We start from the raw sequence: 11817 nt of genomic DNA, 5'->3' as shown, positions 1-11817 counted from the left end.
TACCGGTTCCATTAACTCCTTGCACTATAACATCGAGTCGAACTTGTGATGAAAATTCTGAACAGAATCTAATAAGTACGTGTACTGTTTGTTTCCTTTAAACCGAAATAAAATTCTATACTGTTGTTGTTAATGTACAGACATTGTCATTTTTTTTCTAGGAAATTATGAACACACTGCAAAGAAGTTTTAATGACAGCAACTGTGAAATCAACCATACTGCAAGGGGTTAAGTATCCGTGACATCATTGTAGAAATAAGATGCCTCGAAATTTTTTCTGCAATATGTTTCCATATAATTTGCATCCGGTAAAATAAATTTCGAATGAAAGTTGACGGTTCGGTTCGATTTCGCTCGACGCAAAATCTTCAACCTGTTTTGGTCCGTTTCAGTCAATCTTGGATTCGACTCGCTTGGATCCACTTTGCTCAGACCGGCTCTCGTTTGCTTTGGGTCTCTCTCTCTCTCTCTCTCTCTCTCTCTCTTGACTTCTTCAATCTGTTTTAGTATTTTCGAGCTCGTCCTATCAAGCTGCTATTTGCTCGACCCGTTTGTACTCTCTTTAGTCCCTTCATATCTATGCAAACCCGCTGTGGTTCGTTCTTAGAATGTTTTTAGAATAACACTTTATAATCACAGAAGGTAGGAGTTAGTTTTGGTGCACAGGTACAAAGGTCTATGAAACCAAGTTTTAATGATGAGAGATTCTACCCACTCTAGCCTACTTTGATTTACCCGGACCTGGTTCGGTCAGCTCTAGTCCTTCTCCTGCCCACGTCTTCGTACTCTAAACATTTCGGACTTTGGTCAAGAAGTATGGTGGAAATGAACAGCCATTCGACTTCTACTGACAGTTCTCAATATTCCTGATTTGAATGTTATACATTACTACCAAGCATCAACAAAGTAAAATCAAGTACTACCAGATATCAAATTAGTCCTTGGTATCAAGTCCTTTGGTATGAAATTAATGCACTGCTCATAACTAGACTACGGATTCTATGCATTTATGACAAAAATGGGTAAGTGCAATTTAACACGGACAAACATTAGGAGAATTTAGGACCTCGCTGTTAATGCGACCACTTTAAAATAAACTGTAAATAAATAAATAATAAATATTTTCCGGTTGTGTGTGCAATCAATATTATCACATCAACACTATTCCCTTTTAAAATATTGGAATAGATATCCTACGTTGAACAAAAGACATTTAAATAACAATTTTTAAAATCATTTCAGAAACATGTGTATCTGCTGGTTATATACCTTGACACTTTATTAACGCCTAATTTATCGTTGTTCCAAGAATCGAAGTAGAAAAAAGAGTCCAAAGTATATTTAGCGTTTACATTACCATATTTCAAGAATCTTTGTCCATGATCTGATAAGGATACTTCTTTCTTGTTTATCCTGGTCGTGTCTGGAGTTCAGTTTTATTTTCAAAAAATGACATATTTTCGTGCGAAAATTAATAATTATAATATATATATCTGTCTTACGTCAAATATAATCTTGAGACTACAATAGTTCTATTACAGTAGGTAACCTTCTTAATTGTTTATGATCTACAAATACAAAATTCAATACATTCTGAAACTGTTAGTTCGTGGTACTAGAAAGTGTGGCTTACCTGCTGAAATTCAAAACGCAATGAAAGACATAGTCGCTATTGAGGAACAAAATGGCACGAGAATGGTGCACAGTAACTGAAATCGTTGGTATTCTGCCAACTTCGACAGTTTTTTTATGTTTCATAGTTCGCAGAAAGCTATGCCTGTGCATATGTACACGTTTATTATGGTAACGCAAAATGAACCTGATTAGCCTGATTTCAAATGGACCAACCTAGATTCAGTATTTCTCTAGGAATAATTAACTTTGAACAATTTTTGTTTTACAATTGCACCGAATTAGCGTTTGTTTAAACTGTGGTAAACTTTCCTCGATTTACACATGAGAGTTCCTCTTTCCCCCCCCCCACTTCCTTAAATATTTTGTTAATCTCGGGTATGTTTTTTTACTCTTTCTTTCAATCTTGGAATTTTATTTTGTGTCGTCCTACATTCTTCTACCCGATGCTTCATATTTCCTAAATAGGAAGGTTGCAGTGTTCGTATGGAGATACTAACACCAACATCAATCCTGTCTTGCTCCGCGATCCTGTTTTACCTCCTGTCTTCTGCATTATGCACATTTGTTGGCCCTGAAATTATAAATACATGTGAGTATGTAATAAATAAAAAAGAGAGACTGTACAATTCTTTATATTAAAATTTCGCCTCTTTCTCGAATTCACCAAACAAGTTTTACTCTCTTACTTTGAGTAGAAAGATGACTATTAGTATTGACCATCCCTTCTGTCTGCAGCAAATGTGTGCACCATTAATTGTAAAAGATATTACTATGTCTTGAACAAAAAAAAAAGAATATTACTATATTCATCCAATCGTATTTGTTAAATATTATTTAGTTATCCAATACTGCTGTGCATTTTGAATTCTTATTCGATCAAGTAGGTCCAATAGACTCTCACGTTCACTTTTTCTTTAAACAATATGGATTATACTTCCGGGATAAAAAATTTCTGCAGTGATATAGTACGATACCCGAACTTAGTTATTAATCCGTAAGTATAAAATGTTAAAACATTATACATATAAAATTTCGTGTAATCTCTCCAAAAACTTCCAGAAATCTTGTTCCTGAGGTTTCCCGTTTATTTGTAATACACATACTGATACAGCAGTATGTGTGATGTGAATGATATTTTGAGTCCCACGTGGAATAATCAGAAATATGAGACGGTTAGAAAACACGAGGAGAGCGAAATTATAAAATCAAAGAAGTAACTGTGAAGTAATAGCGTATGCAAAAATGGTAATTCAAACATTGCTAATAGAAGAAGGAACGAGCTGTTCCAAGCAAGTATGTTTCCTGCCGCTGGAAGAATACGTCACAAATTTCGCACAAAAAAAGTAAAAATGCAATAACAAGTCTGTGATTATTGCAGAGATAATACATGTAAAAAAAAAGTTACTCCATTAGAATAACATATCAAATGCATTGAGAAAGGTTAAACTTTGATATAATATCGTATGTAATAAAATAGTAAAATTGTACAATAATTTATTTTGTTTCTTTGTGAAAATAAGATTTAAAAAATTGAGAGCATCCATGAATTTATTTTGGAAGAATTTCAACATCCGCGTAGAGTTCATTGGACACTGATTTCACATTCCCGTTGTGTAATAATACCGACAGGGGAAGGGTTACAAAGAGCAGCTTATCGGCTAACTAATTAAAATCTCTGGTTAACGACCATTGACCTACAACATCAACAGGAAACATTTAAAAGTGAAACTTCACACGATTCTCTACTGTGTCAATGTGCCATTCGACCCCTTGATGAAATTAGTTGCGGTGTTAACGACGTGTTACAACGAGGTGTTAAATCTTAATAAAACGACTGAAAAAAATCACCCGTCCATTTTTTTAGTTTTTTTTTTTATGTTGTTGTAGAGGAGAGACTTCAATCTTCAAATCTACGGAAGATTTATGTATGAAAGAAATATTTTAACCCTTTGCACTCGAATGGCGACTCTGAGGCGCCACTAAAAATTGTTATACCATTATTTGAACTATTTTGTATTATACGTTATCAAATTTGTACTTAATAAGTTACTAAACATTTCAAGTATTATAAGTACGTGTAAGTCAGATCAGTTTCATACGCATAAAATAACAAAAATCCTATAAAATGGAAATATTCTAGGTCAGAAGAAAAATTTCCTTCCAGAATGAAAATAACTCCGAGCGCAAAGGGTTAATATTTCTCGAAACGCTCCAACTGGTAACATTTTCGAGAGAAAAGGAGACTTCAGTTTTCCACCTATCACGTCGTGCAAGATTGCTTTAGACAAAAGTGAATGATCAGTGAAAGTAGAAGCTTCCAGCTTTCAAATGAAACGAAATTTATTATTCTACTATTTGTTCAACGAGTAATTATCGTATTTCAAATACTGACAATTTCTCAAGACTCCGATATTGCGACTACTTCTTCGATCCACTGTGCCTATACGTAATAAAAACAAGTGTTGTGAGACTCAAACATTTCTTGTAATGATCTCGTAATACATATAGTTATTCACGTCAATCACCAGAATAATGTAATTATTCCTTAAAATCTACGTGTGTACACATGCGTCGTCGTAGCCTATACTTTGACCTAACGTGCAGACAAATAGACGTCATCAGCATGTACATAAAACAGGTGAACTATGCAAAAAAACATATGACGAGCGTCATTCTTGAACGAGACACTTATGAGTGTTTCGTATGCAGAGAGGTTAAAGAATCTCCGAAGTTTACAAATCGAATTATTTCAAGTAAATTCCGTCCTTTTCTTATGCAGAATGAATAAAACAACGATAAACTGATCACTTGATTTAGACAAGCAAATTGTACAGGATGGATATTATTTGTTTACAGAGAACGTTTCACATCTTTTTGCGCACGGTACATTTCCATTTCAAATACAACACAACCTTCAGATGAGCTTGGAGGTTGAAAGTTGAAGCAGTTGCCTATGCTGTGTCGCCAGATCAATTGACTCGAATTCAGGCGGCAGCGTGGGGGAATAACGACGTAGAAGGGGAAGGCTAAAGTTTGAGACAGTTTAATTTTATATTTTATATCATGTACGCTTTCTTATAAAGCAGAGAATAATAAATGCAATTATATAATCTGTTTTTAGCAAAACATTATAATATTCTTGTTACGTAAAATAAGCGTTTAGAATATGAATACTGTCGCTGAATTATTCATAAAATTGTTTTAACTATTCTTAACACAGCGTACGGTATTCCAAAAATGTTTAATACAATTATCGGATTCAACAAATTTAGATTAGTTATAGATTATTATCAGATTTGAAGCCAAGTGTTCAGTATCTTTGAAATAATAACCTCGCTACCAATTAATAATTATATAATTTATATTTCAAAATGTGTTTTATCGAATATCAATTAGTGCGAAATCTATTTCCTGGTGGCCAGAGTTCCTACAGTGCCTAAGGCACTTTTAGCAGGTTTTATTAACTTCATTGACGTCACATACGAAACATCGATGTTGACCTTCCATGACCTTGATTTTGAGCACATTCCCGCACAGTGAAGATTTAGAAAGGCGACAATGACCTTGATAACTTTGAAAACTTCAGGAATTCGTTGTTTATTACACTTTTTCTTGTATCAACCGGTATATCACGGGAAATTAAACCTTACGCAAGACTTGAGGTCGACAGAATTGATCTATACACTTCAACAAGAAAGTTGTCATACTTTTTTCATTTATGTATATTGATGCTTATACTGTAATAATAGAGTTAGCTAGGTAGAATTAATTGGTGAAGTAAAGTAATATTATTATCTAAAAAATCATTTTTCAATTTATAAGTGTGGTTCCATGATCAATTCAATACTTAAGATGGAAATATATAATTAAGGAACAATATACTTAATTTCAAGATTATCACGTTAACTGATATCTATTTTTTTTGTTTGCAATACATATATGATCTATGTAAAACTATGTATGACTATTAGACACATGTTCATATAATATGCATTTATACGTTCTGTATGCATTAATTTGAATCTAATTTAATTTCTATGTAAGAGTGTGGTTGTCTAATATAGTTTACTAGACACATGTTCATATACTATGCATTTATACATTATGTATGCATTAATTTAAATCTATTGTCATTTACTCACGTCAATCAGTTATTTTATAGTCCATTAACAGCATAATTAAAGGAAATCCTATTCGTGTGAACTTGTAATGTTCAAAAGGTCGAACCGTAATGTAAGACTTCATTTCAGTGGCGAATTATATAAAATGTTCCACAGATTCGAATGTTAGATTTTCCTATTAACAGAATAGAATACATAGAATCAGCAAAGAGAACGAACACGATAATCATGAGGCAAATATGCGAAATGGTAAAGCGGAAATTGAGAAATTTATATATGTACCTCCAAATAGTTGATAAATAAGAAAAATTCAACCATTTATTTGAATAGAAAATTGTGTTTTAAGAAATCATTATTATATGACATTTAAGTAGTATTTGCGGAAAAATTGCAATAAATATCTTGAACTAGCAGGACGTGGCAGAAACCATACATTTTTTCAAAATACAGTAGAAGGAATAGACAACAAAAATATAGTATTTAAAAATGATTAAGGGTGTTAGAGGAACAGGCTTAGTTATGTGTATAATATGAGAGAAAGGAATAAAAGACATGCACTTACTGAGAATCGTGAGGAGAAAGCTTTCACGAGAGTAAGGTAAACATGGATTGTTTAGTATAAATTAGAAGAATGGTTGCTAAGTAAGTGAAAAGTTGTCTTTTGTTTCTGCAGGCAAAGTTAGTATGATATAGTATACATATTGTTGTCTATAATATTGAATTTGATCACGACTTCAGTATATTACATATATCATACAGGGTGTCCCAAAATTCGTGAAAATCCCGAAAGGGGGTGGTCCCTGAGACCATTCTAAGAGACATTTTCCTTTGCACCAATGTCAACTGCGGCTTTGTTTAGGAGTTATTAACGAAAAACACGGACCAATCAGAGCGCGCCCTGGCCCGGCGCGCCACGCCGCGCCGGCAAGCGAGTGTCGGTGGTACGCCGTGACATCGCAACGAACAAGAGTTTCTCGATAATGTGAATCCTCTCCGATTTCGATGAGCTTTGGATACGTTGTCCAGACCATGATTCTGAACAACATTTCTCTTTAGACTTTTTGGCGATCGGCTTTAGTTTACGAGATAATCGTAAAAAAAGAGAAGAAGCAGAAACTGATTGAATTAAAAACTCACGTATTCAGCCGTAAATCCATTTGCTGCTTCGAAATGTGTGTCACTGGGTCACTCGGTGACGAACTGCACAGATGTCTTCAGGTACACGGCAGTACCGAAAGCCAAGGGACGTACGGCCAGGTCGACGAACTGCACAGCCGGTGGTAGAAGGCCTAAGGGATGCGCGGTCAAGTCGACGATCCAGAATTTAACTTTCACTTTCGAATCGATAAATAATTCGTATGTTTATTTTACACAGATGCCTTGAAATTTTTCCACACTCACAATCACTGTTCACATTTGTCAACACATAGTTATGCACTAATAATAATTGCCATATCCCTTGTACTGCTGCACAAATCACAACAATCAGGTAATGCAATCACTAGACTGCGGATTTCATGCATTTGTAGCAAACACGAGTAGGTGCATTTTAATACAGTAGAGAGATTAAAATAATTTCAAAGCACCATAGTATTATTTTCAACTTCTTAAAATGATCACAGTGCGAATCAAATATCTGTCTGGCTCCTGTCCCTTGTAATAGCGGCAGCCAACATTAATTTTGCATAAAGATCCGCAGTCTAGTGATTAGTTTAAATATCAATATCAAAAACACAGCTAATAGCAACCGTTAGTTTTGAATTGACAAGTCTTTGGAGATGTTCTCTCTACCGCGGCTCGAACGACACTGATTTTCCTCAAGATTTTTCTAAAGAATTTAGGAAGGGCATTTAGAGTGTCGAAATTCGAAATGCACGCTGTAGCACGAGAACGACGGGACGGTTAGACGAAAAACAGAATGCGAGAAGGACCGCTGTAAGCTTTGTGGCAAACACATGTTTAGTTTTTCCTGCAGGTTGGTACGTAGAGTCGATGGGTAACTGTTTGAAAACGTCATCCGTCCTTTTACCCAGCAAGGGGTAAAAATGTCAGGTCAGCGTAGCATCCCTATTGTCCTATACCTTCCTTAAGAAACTTTCTAAAAGAAGGACAGACGACGTTTTCGAACGGTTACCCATCGACTCTGCGTACCAATCTACAGGAAAACCTAAACATGTGATTGCCATAAGTCTTAAAGCGGTCCTTCTCGTATCCTGTTTTTCGTTCAACCGTCCCGTCGTTCTCGTGCTACAGCGTGCATTTCGAATTTCGACACTCTAAATGCCCTTCCTAAATTCTTTAGAAAAATCTTGCGGAAAATCAGTGTCGTTCGAGCCGCGGTAGAGAGAACATCTCCAAAGACTTGTAAATTCAAAGCTAACGGTTGCTATGTATTAGCTGTTTTTTTGACTGTGATATTTAAACTAATCACTAGACTGCGAATCTTTATGCAAAATGAATGTTGGCTGCCGCTATTACAAGGGACAGGAGCCAGACAGATATTTGATTCTTACTGTGATCATTTTAAGAATTTGAAAATAATACATTGGTGTTTTGAAATTATTTTAATCTCTCTACTGTATTAAAATGCACCTACTCATGTTTGCTACAAATGCATGAAATCCGCAGTCTAGTGATTGCATTACCTGATTGTTGTGATTTGTGCAGCAGTACAAGGGATATGGCAATTATTATTAGTGCATAACTATGTGTTGACAAATGTGAACAGTGATTGTGAGTGTGGAAAAATTTCAAGGCATCTGTGTAAAATAAACATACGAATTATTTATCGATTCGAAAGTGAAAGTTAAATTCTGGATCGTCGACTTGACCGCGCATCCCTTAGGCCTTCTACCACCGGCTGTGCAGTTCGTCGACCTGGCCGTACGTCCCTTGGCTTTCGGTACTGCCGTGTACCTGAAGACATCTGTGCAGTTCGTCACCGAGTGACCCAGTGACACACATTTCGAAGCAGCAAATGGATTTACGGCTGAATACGTGAGTTTTTAATTCAATCAGTTTCTGCTTCTTCTCTTTTTTTACGATTATCTCGTAAACTAAAGCCGATCGCCAAAAAGTCTAAAGAGAAATGTTGTTCAGAATCATGGTCTGGACAACGTATCCAAAGCTCATCGAAATCGGAGAGGATTCACATTATCGAGAAACTCTTGTTCGTTGCGATGTCACGGCGTACCACCGACACTCGCTTGCCGGCGTGGCGTGGCGCGCCGGGCCAGGGCGCGCTCTGATTGGTCCGTGTTTTTCGTTAATAACTCCTAAACAAAGCCGCAGTTGACATTGGTGCAAAGGAAAATGTCTCTTAGAATGGTCTCAGGAACCACCCCCTTTCGGGATTTTCACGAATTTTGGGACACCCTGTATATTCTATTTATAATATTATATTTATAGTATATTATTTGTACAGTGATTCATAATAATTAATGTACCTTTAAATATGTATAATGAATAAATTAATTTAATAATCAAAAGGAAATTTTTGGAAATGTTTAACGATGAAAGCTGCGTGTTTTATTTCAAAATTTATTTAAAAAAAGCAAAATGTGCTAACAAATGAAGAGTGGCAAAGATCAACAATAAAGAACAACATGAAAATAAGATTGTGAAATTTTCACGACACAGTATTCCCATTTTCCTAGTTCCTCTTGATTTCCATCTTTCTCTGTACTGTGGTATGTATCTATTTTTATCTGTCCGTGCATGCTATTAAACTATGCTAATTCTAGAAATTAATTATTCATTACGTTATGCGCATGCACTGTGAAACAAAGAATACGATATCGGAAGACGCGAACTTTTTTATTACACACATGTATATCCATCATTAGATGGGTTTTATCTATTAATTTCTAATAAACGAAATTGTATCAATTACGAACAAATTACTATCGAAGTTATTCTCGAATATAGTTGCATAAATCAGTCAGAACAGTCAACAATTTATACATTTTATAAAAATATCGATTTCCTTAAGGATTGTTCATGAACCTATAAATGTTCAGTCGTTACTTAATATACAGTGTGTCAATAAGATCTAATCTCTAAAGTAACCCGTAATCTGTTGGTTATGTCAAATAAACGTTCTAATGTTGCGATTAATGTTTAACGTTCAAGGTCGAGTCAAGGTCACCTACTTAGATCTCCGAATTCGTCTTTTTATCGACTTCAAGATAATTGTAGATAAAAATTGAGAGTGACCTTGACATCTTAGAAAATATGAGAGATAAAAAATTTGACTGCATCCATGCAATGAATCTCTTGGAATACAACAATCAAAATAATTTTGTAACACGGATAAAATAGCGTATGGTGAGTGTTGTGGATTTGTTTATATTAATCGGTGCAACATTTTACAAAAGCTTTACGCCATTTATTGTTGATGTCAGCACATTGGACGATGCCTTGAAATCTCTTATGCTAATAACTTGATATCATTGGATAGGTCAATTATGTTACATTGACGATTAAAAACTTTTTCAATGAAACAGACGCACAGTGGTAATTCTACAGTGAAAATAATTTTTCTCAATTATTGAAAAACATATTTAATTGAGAAAATATATATTATTAGACATACTGAACCAAATAATTCTAACAATTATATCTCATTATTTCAGTTTTTTATCCATTAACGACTAGTTGAATGTTCCCAAACTGCGGTGCATTTTTGTGCTGTGCATTAAAAAATGGAAAGTAAGTACATATTAAACTAATTTATATTTTCTCGTTTTAGTTTAAAACTAAAAGGAAGAAGTAAATAAAATGAACCATAATCAAAAGCGTTTTTTTATGAATGAGTTAATAAAGTAAGGTTATACTTTGACTCGAGCATACTCAAGCTGCAATATTTTTGTATATATTATCTATATGAATTACTTAACAATGTCGAAGAAAAATTAACTGCAACAATCTCCTACTTAGTGAGAAATCCGATCCGATTAGATCGCTTAATTATAGTTTGTAATACGAATATTATATGTAATTAAGTTACTATAATTATAATTTTTAAAAAAGTAATCATAATAAAGTCATTTTCTTATATTCACAGACTTTACCTTCTATAAGTCAAAAATATAGAAATATAAGAAAAATATCCGTTTGTTATAATTTTTATGTTCAATTCCTTTATAACAAAAAAATAAATATCATAATAGTAATTATCAAGTATCAAGAGGATATAAATTATTCAAAAATAATTCAGTCCAACTAAAAATGAAACATTTATCACTGTGAGACGATTACATAAGCCTTACAACGTTACCGCGGAAAATTGTTTTAAGAGCAATGAATCACATCACTTAACAAAGTTGTTTACGTTACAGAGGTCATATGAAACTTGTACGTGGTTATTCATGAATTTCCCCAATCATATGATAGCTTTAAGTAAATAGGATTTTTATCTAGTCTTTAAAATCAACTGCAACCCTGTTAAATTGTAAACGTATCATTACTTTGGAAAATTACGTTCTTCAGAAAAAATCGTTGACACTGTCAAATGCAGAAACATTGTTATCACTACAAAACGTTACTCTTTCAACAAACATCTCGTTATAGGTCTATCAGATGTAAACATTGACTACATCTATTTTTATAATATTTCTATTATAACATTAACACTTTATTTAAATTTATTTATTTCATTTAATAAATATCTTCTAAAAATTGTAATGAAGAAATATTTCTAAAAAATCTTTAGTAAAAATGGCTTATATCATATTTCGAAATTCTAGACATGTTTATGATTATTATTCTACAGTATATGTGAAAATGAAATGTAGAAAAAAATTATATATTTTAACATATTTTTCTTATAAATTATAAATATTTTTCCTTATAATATTAGAATAGATAATTAGGCAATTGAAATTTGTAAAAATTTAAGTAACATATTTGGTTTTCAATAAAAATACGCATCAGTTTATGCTTGAAAAGAATTTTTAAATCTCTGTGTTTTCGAAATTTGCATGCCACGACGTTTTTTTTTTGCTGACTAAAGAAGAAAATCTGAATACAGAAGGCACACTTCATCCGCTGATCGAAACC

This window comes from Lasioglossum baleicum, chromosome 15, assembly GCF_051020765.1.
Source record: "Lasioglossum baleicum chromosome 15, iyLasBale1, whole genome shotgun sequence".
NCBI lineage: Eukaryota > Metazoa > Arthropoda > Insecta > Hymenoptera > Halictidae > Lasioglossum > Lasioglossum baleicum.
This window is presented reverse-complemented; position numbering follows the sequence as displayed.